The sequence below is a fragment of the Lactuca sativa genome, chromosome 8 (assembly GCF_002870075.4).
Source record: "Lactuca sativa cultivar Salinas chromosome 8, Lsat_Salinas_v11, whole genome shotgun sequence".
NCBI lineage: Eukaryota > Viridiplantae > Streptophyta > Magnoliopsida > Asterales > Asteraceae > Lactuca > Lactuca sativa.
Window position 1 is genome coordinate 85,810,956 of NC_056630.2, and position 9,343 is coordinate 85,820,298.

The window sequence follows — 9,343 nt, forward strand, 5'->3', positions numbered from 1 at the left end:
TGGTTCTTTGATCATCAAAAAAGTTAAACCATATAAATCCACTTTTAGTTTAGTTTTATTGCTTGATTTTATGAACATATATCCAATGGTTTGATTATGCTTTTTGTCTGATTGCTTTTGTTTCTTGTTTTGTTTTGTAAAATTCAAAAAAGGATCATGATCCAAAAATTTGTATATATGGAGATAGAGGTGTTGGTATCCCCTCAATCCAGGACAAGATGTACGTCCACCAGTTTGTTATCCAAAATTTGAAAATAGTTTCTCGAGCCATTGGATTGCATGGACGAGGGTTAGAAAGATGTAATTGATTTAATGACATAGACATAGAGAAAATGTGTAATTTTTAATTGACATTTGCTTTTATATATTTTTACAATTATATAAAGGGTTAACTAATATCTTCATTTATAATTAGTTGGGTCAGGAGTCTATCGAGATTTTACAGTCTATTTGAATTAGACTGTAACATTTCGATAAGCTCATGACCCAACTAATATATATATATATATATATATATATATATATATATATATATATATATATATATATATATATATATATATATATATATATATGGTAAAGTGAATATACCTAACAACCTTATATAAGCTTAGGTGCCTAACCTCATCAAAATACGTCAATTTGTATTAAATTTTCATTGCAATCATCCAAGGTTCTTAAACTTCATCCCTAAACTTGATTTACTTCAAAAAAAAATTGAAAATTCATCATTATATTTCTCCTACATTCTTTCATTTGTAGCAGTAGGATATGAAGCTCATCAGGTGGTATTCGATAGAAAGACGTGATGTAAAAAAAGATATTAGTGAAAGTCCAAAGATTTTAGAAGTAATCAAGTTATGGGGTTGAAGTTTATGAACCTTAGGCAATTACAATGTAAATATATGATACAAACCGATGTACTATTATAGAGTTAGGTACCTAAGCTTATATAAGGTTGTTAGGTATATTCACTTTACCTATATATATATATATATATATATATATATATATATATATATATATATATATATAAAGTTAAGAGTTAGGAACAGTAAAATTCATATGTTTTGTCATGTTTGCCCCTTTTATTTATTTCTTCTGCGTAATTGGTTCTTTTAATATAACTTGTTTAATTTTCTAACCTCAGTGTTGCTGGTTTTGATTATTTGGAAGTGGGTGTATGGGTGTATGTGTCTGTTGGACACGTACCGCCTCTGCCCTCCAATGGCTTTTTTTCGTTCATAATCGTTTATAGATGCAATGTGTTCATCACCGCCTCTATCGGTCAATATCTATCTTCCATTTGTTCCTCCACCTCTTCACCGTTTCTTTGTATCGATTTTTCATCTCTTTTGTCATGTGGTTACTCCAGACGCTCTCCACCCATGGACCTCGGTTCTTCTTCACTGACTTCGGACGCCTCAAAATGCACACAGTATTGCCTTCGATTTCTTTCTTTCTGTCATATGTCGTCATTATGACTTCTCTCATGCCGATTGTCAATGGACTAGGTCCCAAATTTCCATCATTTGTTATTTTTGTTTCTCAATTTCACCACCACTCACTCGATGCTTCGTCGGTGCTGATTGTTGAAGGAGGGATTGGGGGTTAGCTAGGTCGACGAGTTTGGAAGTGTCGGATGATTCTTTCAGAGCATAAGAAGGATTTCAAAGCTAGAATGTGCCTTTCATACGACAAACTTGATTGGAACCCTAATTTCACCTCTTACTTTGTAACGACGTAAATTTTTAAAACAAATTTTCATTTTTCAAACAACATAATTATCATTTAAACATTCTCAAATCTCATGTTCAACATTTGTCATCAAATAAAACATGTCCCAAGATCACAAATAAAACCCTCAGTCTGTGTGTACGGATCATGTCGGCGCCTTCCCGCGATCGTCACTAGTACCTGAAACACATAACACATAACACTATAAACATAAATGCTTAGTGAGTTCCCCAAAATACCACATACAACACATATTAGCCACTCTAGGCTATAACTCTGTATGACCCTCTGGTCAAAGTGTCTCAATGGGACCCTCCAGTCCCATAACTCTGTGGACCCTCTGGTCCTAGCTCTGTGGACCTTTCGGCCCTAACTCTGTAAACTCTAATTCACATATAGCACATAATCACATAGATATCACATCATATAATAGCATACAACATACTATGTCACGTAGCTCTAATTACCACTCTAAGTAAAGTATAGTGAGAAGACTCACCTCGGGTAACTCGGTAAATCTCGAACTCGAAATACGGGTCTAGCCTCCGCCTAATCACATAAAATAATTACTCTAATCAATACGACTCTTAAAGGCTAGGCTATTCCCTCTCTAAGTTCTCTCAGGAGGGTAAAAGACCATTTTACCCTTCCAATGGCTCAATAGTCCAAACATTGACTAGACCCTAAAAGTCAACGAAAGTCAACGGTCGACTTTGACCAGACTCGTCGAGTGCACATAGATGACTCGGCGAGTCCAAGCGTGTCCTCTGGGTCTATCTAAACCTCACTCGACTCGCCGAGCGAACCTTTCACTCGACGGGTCACTACCGGTCATGAATCACGGGGCAACCCGACTTGACTCGTCGAGTCCCTTTCTGGACTCGACAAGTTCCTTCCATGGCAACACTCAAACGACCTTCTGAGGTCAGATCTGCTTCACCAACTAGTAGATCTAAACTTCTAGCACTCAAAAGTCACGTAAAGGTTCGAACTTTAGGCCTATGCATCACACTATCATCTCTATATGCCAAAATAACCCTTAATATGATAACCTAGGCCCCAAAACTCATAAAGGATTGCATAAAGCTGAAGAATAAGGACTCTCTAGACCTCTCAAGGTCCGGATCTGATAACATTTTCACAAGGGGACATCACACACTAGATCTCTTACCAAAGTGAAGAGAGGAAACCCTAGATTCATGAAATCTATTTCTCAAATGAAGATAGACATGAATCCTTACCTCTCACAACAGCTCTGGACGAAATGATGGAAGATTTGAGTCCCACAAGTCAGCCTAGCACGAAATCCTTCCTTCCCTTTGCTAAAACACACCCAAGAATGATGAATTAGCCCTCCTCTAGCACTACAAGCTTGCTCTCTGCTCTCTTGGGTTTCTCAGGGGTGTAGTGGCCGCAAATGAAGGCCATAAAGGCCCTTAAATAGGGCACATGCCCCAAGATTTTGGGTTTCTGCCGTCAGCACAGACTCGTCTAGTCACCTAGCCGACTCGTCGAGTCCATTCATTAATCCAGTCAGCGAATCACGATCCTACTCGACGAGTCTAGGCATCAAATCGATGAGTCCCTCTCTCTAACTCAAAATAAAAGGTTAAAATGAAATACCTGGGAATCCGGATGTTACATACTTATTTAATTCTCATATACGAGCAATCGAAATCAATCTTTGGGTTAAGCCAAAGATAAAAGATCAAGCCAATGTATGATTTCCAACATCATCTCGGCCTACATTGTTCTTTATGCAAACGAAATCGCCTCATCTGACCTCCACTGCACCGGAATCAACCATTGGTACACTATGCGACTTCATCAATCGATTTCAACCATAGATAAAGCGGATGCCCATATCCAACTTCTCTAACTGAGACGTGTTACATTGAAGTTCTTCTCTAACTTAACCCCTCTACCGCCATCATCTATAATCGGAAAAGGGTATGAGAATAAAAATGATACCACCGTGAAACCGATACCACATAAATAGGTACTGAAATTGACGCTTCCAATACAATATTTGAAATTGATGACTCAGTTCGTTTCAATAAGCAAATAGAAATGTTTGATGACCTATGTTTTTGGATTTTAGGGATTGCTTTTACCAGCAACATCGAAGGCTAAGTTCAAGGGACTCTTGGTTGACTTAAGCTAAAAAAACAAACTCATCGGCTTCAAGTAATCAGGTATGTTGTTTTCCATTCCCACCAGCTTCTGTTTTTTTCTTGTATAATGAACTATTGGTTCTCTCCTTTCTCTCTTTGTATTTCTCTCTTTATTCCGATTAAGGAGTTCTAAAAACCCTTCGATGAAGTAGTTCTAAAAACACAGTTTGAAGGGTTAGTTGGTGATTGTCGGTGAATGAAAGTAAATAAGGTTCACTATATCTGATCATGCTTAATTAGTATCGTTAATATTTGAGGTTCATTATATTTTATTTTGTGACGTTCGTGTGTTTGGGAGGTGTTTGAACTACATGATTTATTGATTGTCCACTTAATGCTTGATTAAACTTAGTTATTTATTCAAACTAAGTTGATAGTAGTTGATTCTCTATTTAATTTTGATTATGAAAGTAAGTTTTATTCAGACTGAGTTGAGAGTGCGGTCTACATGAATATTTTCAAGGATTTATTTTTTTTAATGTTTCATATGTATTTCTTTTATGAAAAATCAGTGAAAATTTGCTTATGCAGCTTCCTGATGATGCAAATAGCGATAAGGGGAAGATAGTAGAAGTATTGATGTTGTTTTCACCAAATTATAATGACATGGTACTCCTAAAGGTACCCTCAGGAGTGTGCAATTGCTTGTTCGCAAAATTCCTTCCTTCATCACGTCTCTCTGCAGGGGAATCTCCACTCACTGCTTCCCTAATATCCTCCCTTTACCACATCATGGGGGGTTTTTGTCGGCTCTGAGGCTGAGGAAAGCCGCTGACCAAAACCTAGCGTTCGCACCCCTCAATCTCTCTTCACTTCTTTCTCTTCTTAAAATTTTGATATAGAGTGATTTGTAGATGGTAGCATGTATACATAGAGTATGATTCTTTTGAATTTTGATTGTACTAAGCTTTATTTGACATTTAGGGAAAGACACTTGGCGTGTGGGAGTTTAGAACATGCAAAGGATACGTGTTACCATTAGAGGTAAACGAGGACCTTCAAACATGGCCAAAACAATTTAATCGCAATACATAATGGGTACGCACCAAGAAATAGTAACCTACTTTGGATTTTGTGACATCCCCTAATTTCTCGGCCAGAAAAGACCGATTTAATTTATGTTTTTTAAAATAAAATCAGAGAAATATTTTTAAGAGATGTTGCGGAATTGGTCCCCAAACAACATATGATAAAAGATTATCAAAATCCTTCATTAAGAAGGTATATATTTTCCATATATATCAAAACCTCGGGATGTCATGTTCCGATACAGATCAAAAGCATAAACAAGACATTATAAGCCTTTCAACAATTATTTACAACTACTGGCCTATAATCCAAAAATCTCTCGTCGTCCTCCGACTATGCTCGGGGTCCACTACCTGTAACATAAAAACTGAGTGGGTCAGGCTTGGGAGCCTGGTGAGCATATAGGGTTTTCAACCCACAATAATAATAAACTTACTAAGTTCATCAATCAACAATAACCCTGATTACCCGTTCCCGTTATCCTTACTTTATGTCCCTAAACACTTTTCACAAGGGACCTAGCCTAAAGAATATCATCGGGATGGACACTACTGCTAAGTGGTTTCCTCAACCATACATGTCCTAAAGGCAACCATGAGGGGGATGGAGTACAGCGAATGAACACTCTCAGTTCATTAACACCTACAGGTTGCGGACCTGCTAATGTTTCCCACTGGACTGTCTAGAAAGTCCATGGTCGCCATCCAAACTCCGCTAGATGACTGGATCTCAAAACTCATCGAGGCCTCTCCTCAATTTTATTTTATCACACATCACTATCTACCCATGTTCTACCCAACATATTTGTAGATAAAAATACTTATACAGTTTAAAACTTGTATAAAACGTCAACTCAACAGTCACCTCAAATAAACAATTAATATATTTAAACATAGCACGTATTATAAGGTAAATACTTCATATCTATGTGTAAAATGAAAGTGACTATACAATCACTTGATTTGGTGATAATCGGGCAACAATTCGTTTCCGAAAACGATCGTTTCTAATAAAACCGAGAGTTTTATTAAGAAATCGGGCTTTGTAAAAGTCGGGCTTCGAAACCGAAAAGATAATTTTTCCGGGCTTCTCGGGCACTTCGTGGAGTATTCCGGGCTTTACAATCGATACCGGGGCTTTGCGGGATGTTAAGATGAAGAAAATATGGGTTTAGGGGTTAAATATGGCAATTTCTTAAAAATATCCGAGAAGGCTCGCAGCCTTCTATTTATAGGGAAGGGCTTCTGATCGGACGACTGAGAAGGTGCCACGCTTCGCAGATCCGAGGGTTCGCAGGGAAGGCTCGCATGAGGGCTGTGCATGGCTCGCACATGGCTCGCACCTGCGAGGGGCTCGTTGTCGCCTTCCGATTGGACTGCGGTCTAGTCTGAGGCTTCAAACGTGGCTCCTTCTGCGAGGCTCGGACACGAGGAGTGGAACACGCGTCGGACCTCTAGTGGACCGGACTTCGGATGCGAGGGCAGGCGACACGTCTCGCCAGGTGGCTTCGGTGACTCAGTAGAATTCGGATATGTGCCACATGCGAGGCGAGGGTGACGTGGCACTTCCGGGTGAAGCTTATCTATGCGAAATTTCTCGAATTTTGTGCAAAAATCTTCTAAAATTCATAACTTTCGCATACGAGCTCCGTTTTTGACGTTCTTTATATGCACGCGTAGCTAAAAATACGCTCTACAACTTCCGTTTAGACTTCGTCGGCTAATCTTGACTTTAAATTTTATATTATTATTTTTAACAGACCGGGACAGGAAATCCGTTAAAAATTCATAACTTCTTCATCCGACGTCCGTTTTCGTCAGACTTTTTGCCGTTGTGCTCCTAATGACGAGACCTTCAATTCTCATTTAGGTTATGTCGGCTAAAAATCGTTCGATCTAAAATTCGAGTTTTTAGTTGTCTACTGCTAAGCTGAAACTTCGAAAAATCATAACTTCCTCATACGAAGTCAGATTTGGGCGTTCTTTTTATCGAACTTCTCGGTTTAACGAATACTATGACTTTCGTTTAGATTACTAAGGCTAAAAAGTAGTTTATCGAAAACTCACTTTTTACGACATTCAGCATAGTGCCGGTTTTGTCGCAAAACTTCGACAGGTCATAACTTCTTTGTTATAACTCGGATTTCGGCATTATTTATATCCCCGAAATCCTTGTTTCGACCACTACAACTTTATGTAAAGATATCGGGCTTATCTCACAATTTAATTTTGACGCTTATGTTTATTCTTAATTAATTAAACCCTAATAATTAAGCATAAAACACATAATTCACATAAAATTCACATAATTCCTTTTCATTTCTTCTAAATGAGTTACAAAGGTTAACTTAGACCATTATGTCAATATTAATTCCTAGCCTATGAACACGAGCGTTACAAATTCATTTCTTACTATCACACCTTAAAGGATGATTTAAGATTATAGGATATGTTTATGTTATTTACCTTTACGTTTATTACTTGACTAAAAACTTAATGTTTATTTTTATAAGTTTCATAATTGTAAATGACTAATTTGTCCTTAGATATATTCTGGAAAAAAATCAGTACAAATCCATTTAGCATCTCAAGGGGTGGTCGGGTGGATCAAAGTTTCAGATAGAATTTCCCACACCAAAGGAGATAGGCGGAGGCCTTAATGAGTTTGTAATTGGGCAAGAACATGTGAAAAAGGTGTGTGTTTTACTAATTATTATGGAGCATTAATTTCCAATGTTTGCAGTAGAGCTGTATAAAAAAGAAACGATTTATCTTTTTGATTTCTTTATCGTTATGTAGCTTCAATTTGTAACGTTTATGCAATATAGACAATCTTACATGTGATTTCAGTTGCTCTTTATAATCATTACAAGAGAATTTATCATGCCTCTATGCATACAAATCAAAAAACTAAAAACGAAGATGTTGATCATATTGGATTGGATAAGAGCAATGTTCCGTTAATAGGTCCAACTGGCTCAGGTTTTCACTTATTTTTTTATTCTTTTTTTGTTTATTATATTAAAAAAAAATGTTTTGATTTTCATATCATCAATTTGACTAAAAGGATGGGGAAGACATTACTTGCAAAGACGTTAGCTCCCTTAGTGAATGTGCCTTTTCTTATTGTTGATGTTATTACATTGACACATGCATGTTTGATATAAGTTGTACCTTACATCAGATTCTAAGTTTATGTATGTATGTATGCATTGGTTTCTTGATATTCCATTATGTTTATTTTGGTTGACTGGTTTCAGGCTGCTACTTTAACTTGTATTACAAAATTAAACTTTGGAAAACCTATTATTGTACTTCAAAAATTCACCCAATTATCTTAGAACCATATTCATTTGAAAAAACCATCAAAAATGGGGTCAAGTGGTAGCAATATTTTTAATGCTTTGTGTGTTTGACAGATCTAACTTTCATGATTTTCAGTGTTCAAAGGCATACATTGAAAATGAGACAACTACCTATGAGAAAGGTAAATTGCATCTGATCAGACTTAGTCAAATCAAAATTCACCCCTTCATTGTATACTTGAAAATTGTTTGTAAAACTAAACTATATTTTAACTATTTTTTAGTAAAAGTGATTAAAGTACGTTGCCATTCTTGCATTTTGATTATATATACGATTACTTCTGTCTCCTCGTGAAGCGCGGGATATCCTCTTAGTTTGTTATAAAAGTATTTAGGCTATGTGTTATGTGTGACATATTAGGTGATAGCTGAAAAATTAGTTGTTAAATAAAAAGTAGTTATAAATAAAGATATTAGTTAACCCTTTATATAATTGTAAAAATATATAAAAGCAAATGTCAATTAAAAAATATATAAAGAAAAATTCCTAGTAATTTTTCTTTGACTTTTTATTATTAATTTGTTCTATTTGTTTTGAGTCAAAAAAAGGAAACTTACCTTGCCATGAATTGTATTACAATCGAAGTTTTGCCTTGATTCTTTATCTTTTAACCTAAGTCTTACGATGATATTAGTTATCCCACTTTAGGATGTTGGGTATAGGCATTATGTTATTATATATTATCACATCCAAAGTATTCACCTCATCATCATACTCATACGTTTGGTGTTATAACACCCAAGTTGGAGATCGACATTACCAAATAACATGTGATAAACTGATAACACATACCATTTTCTATTTTTAAATTTTTTTTGATGTTTTTAATTTATATTTTTCTAATTTGTGTTATTTTTTTAATTTATCATAATTTTTTTAAAAAAAACATATAAATTAAATAAAACATAATTAAATTAAATACTCAATTATACAAACATTTTAAAAAATAAAAACCACATTACAACAGAAAAAAAAACATTGACCGAAAACATAATAAATTTAAAAATATAAAACCGATAAACTATTCTTGCGTGGGTG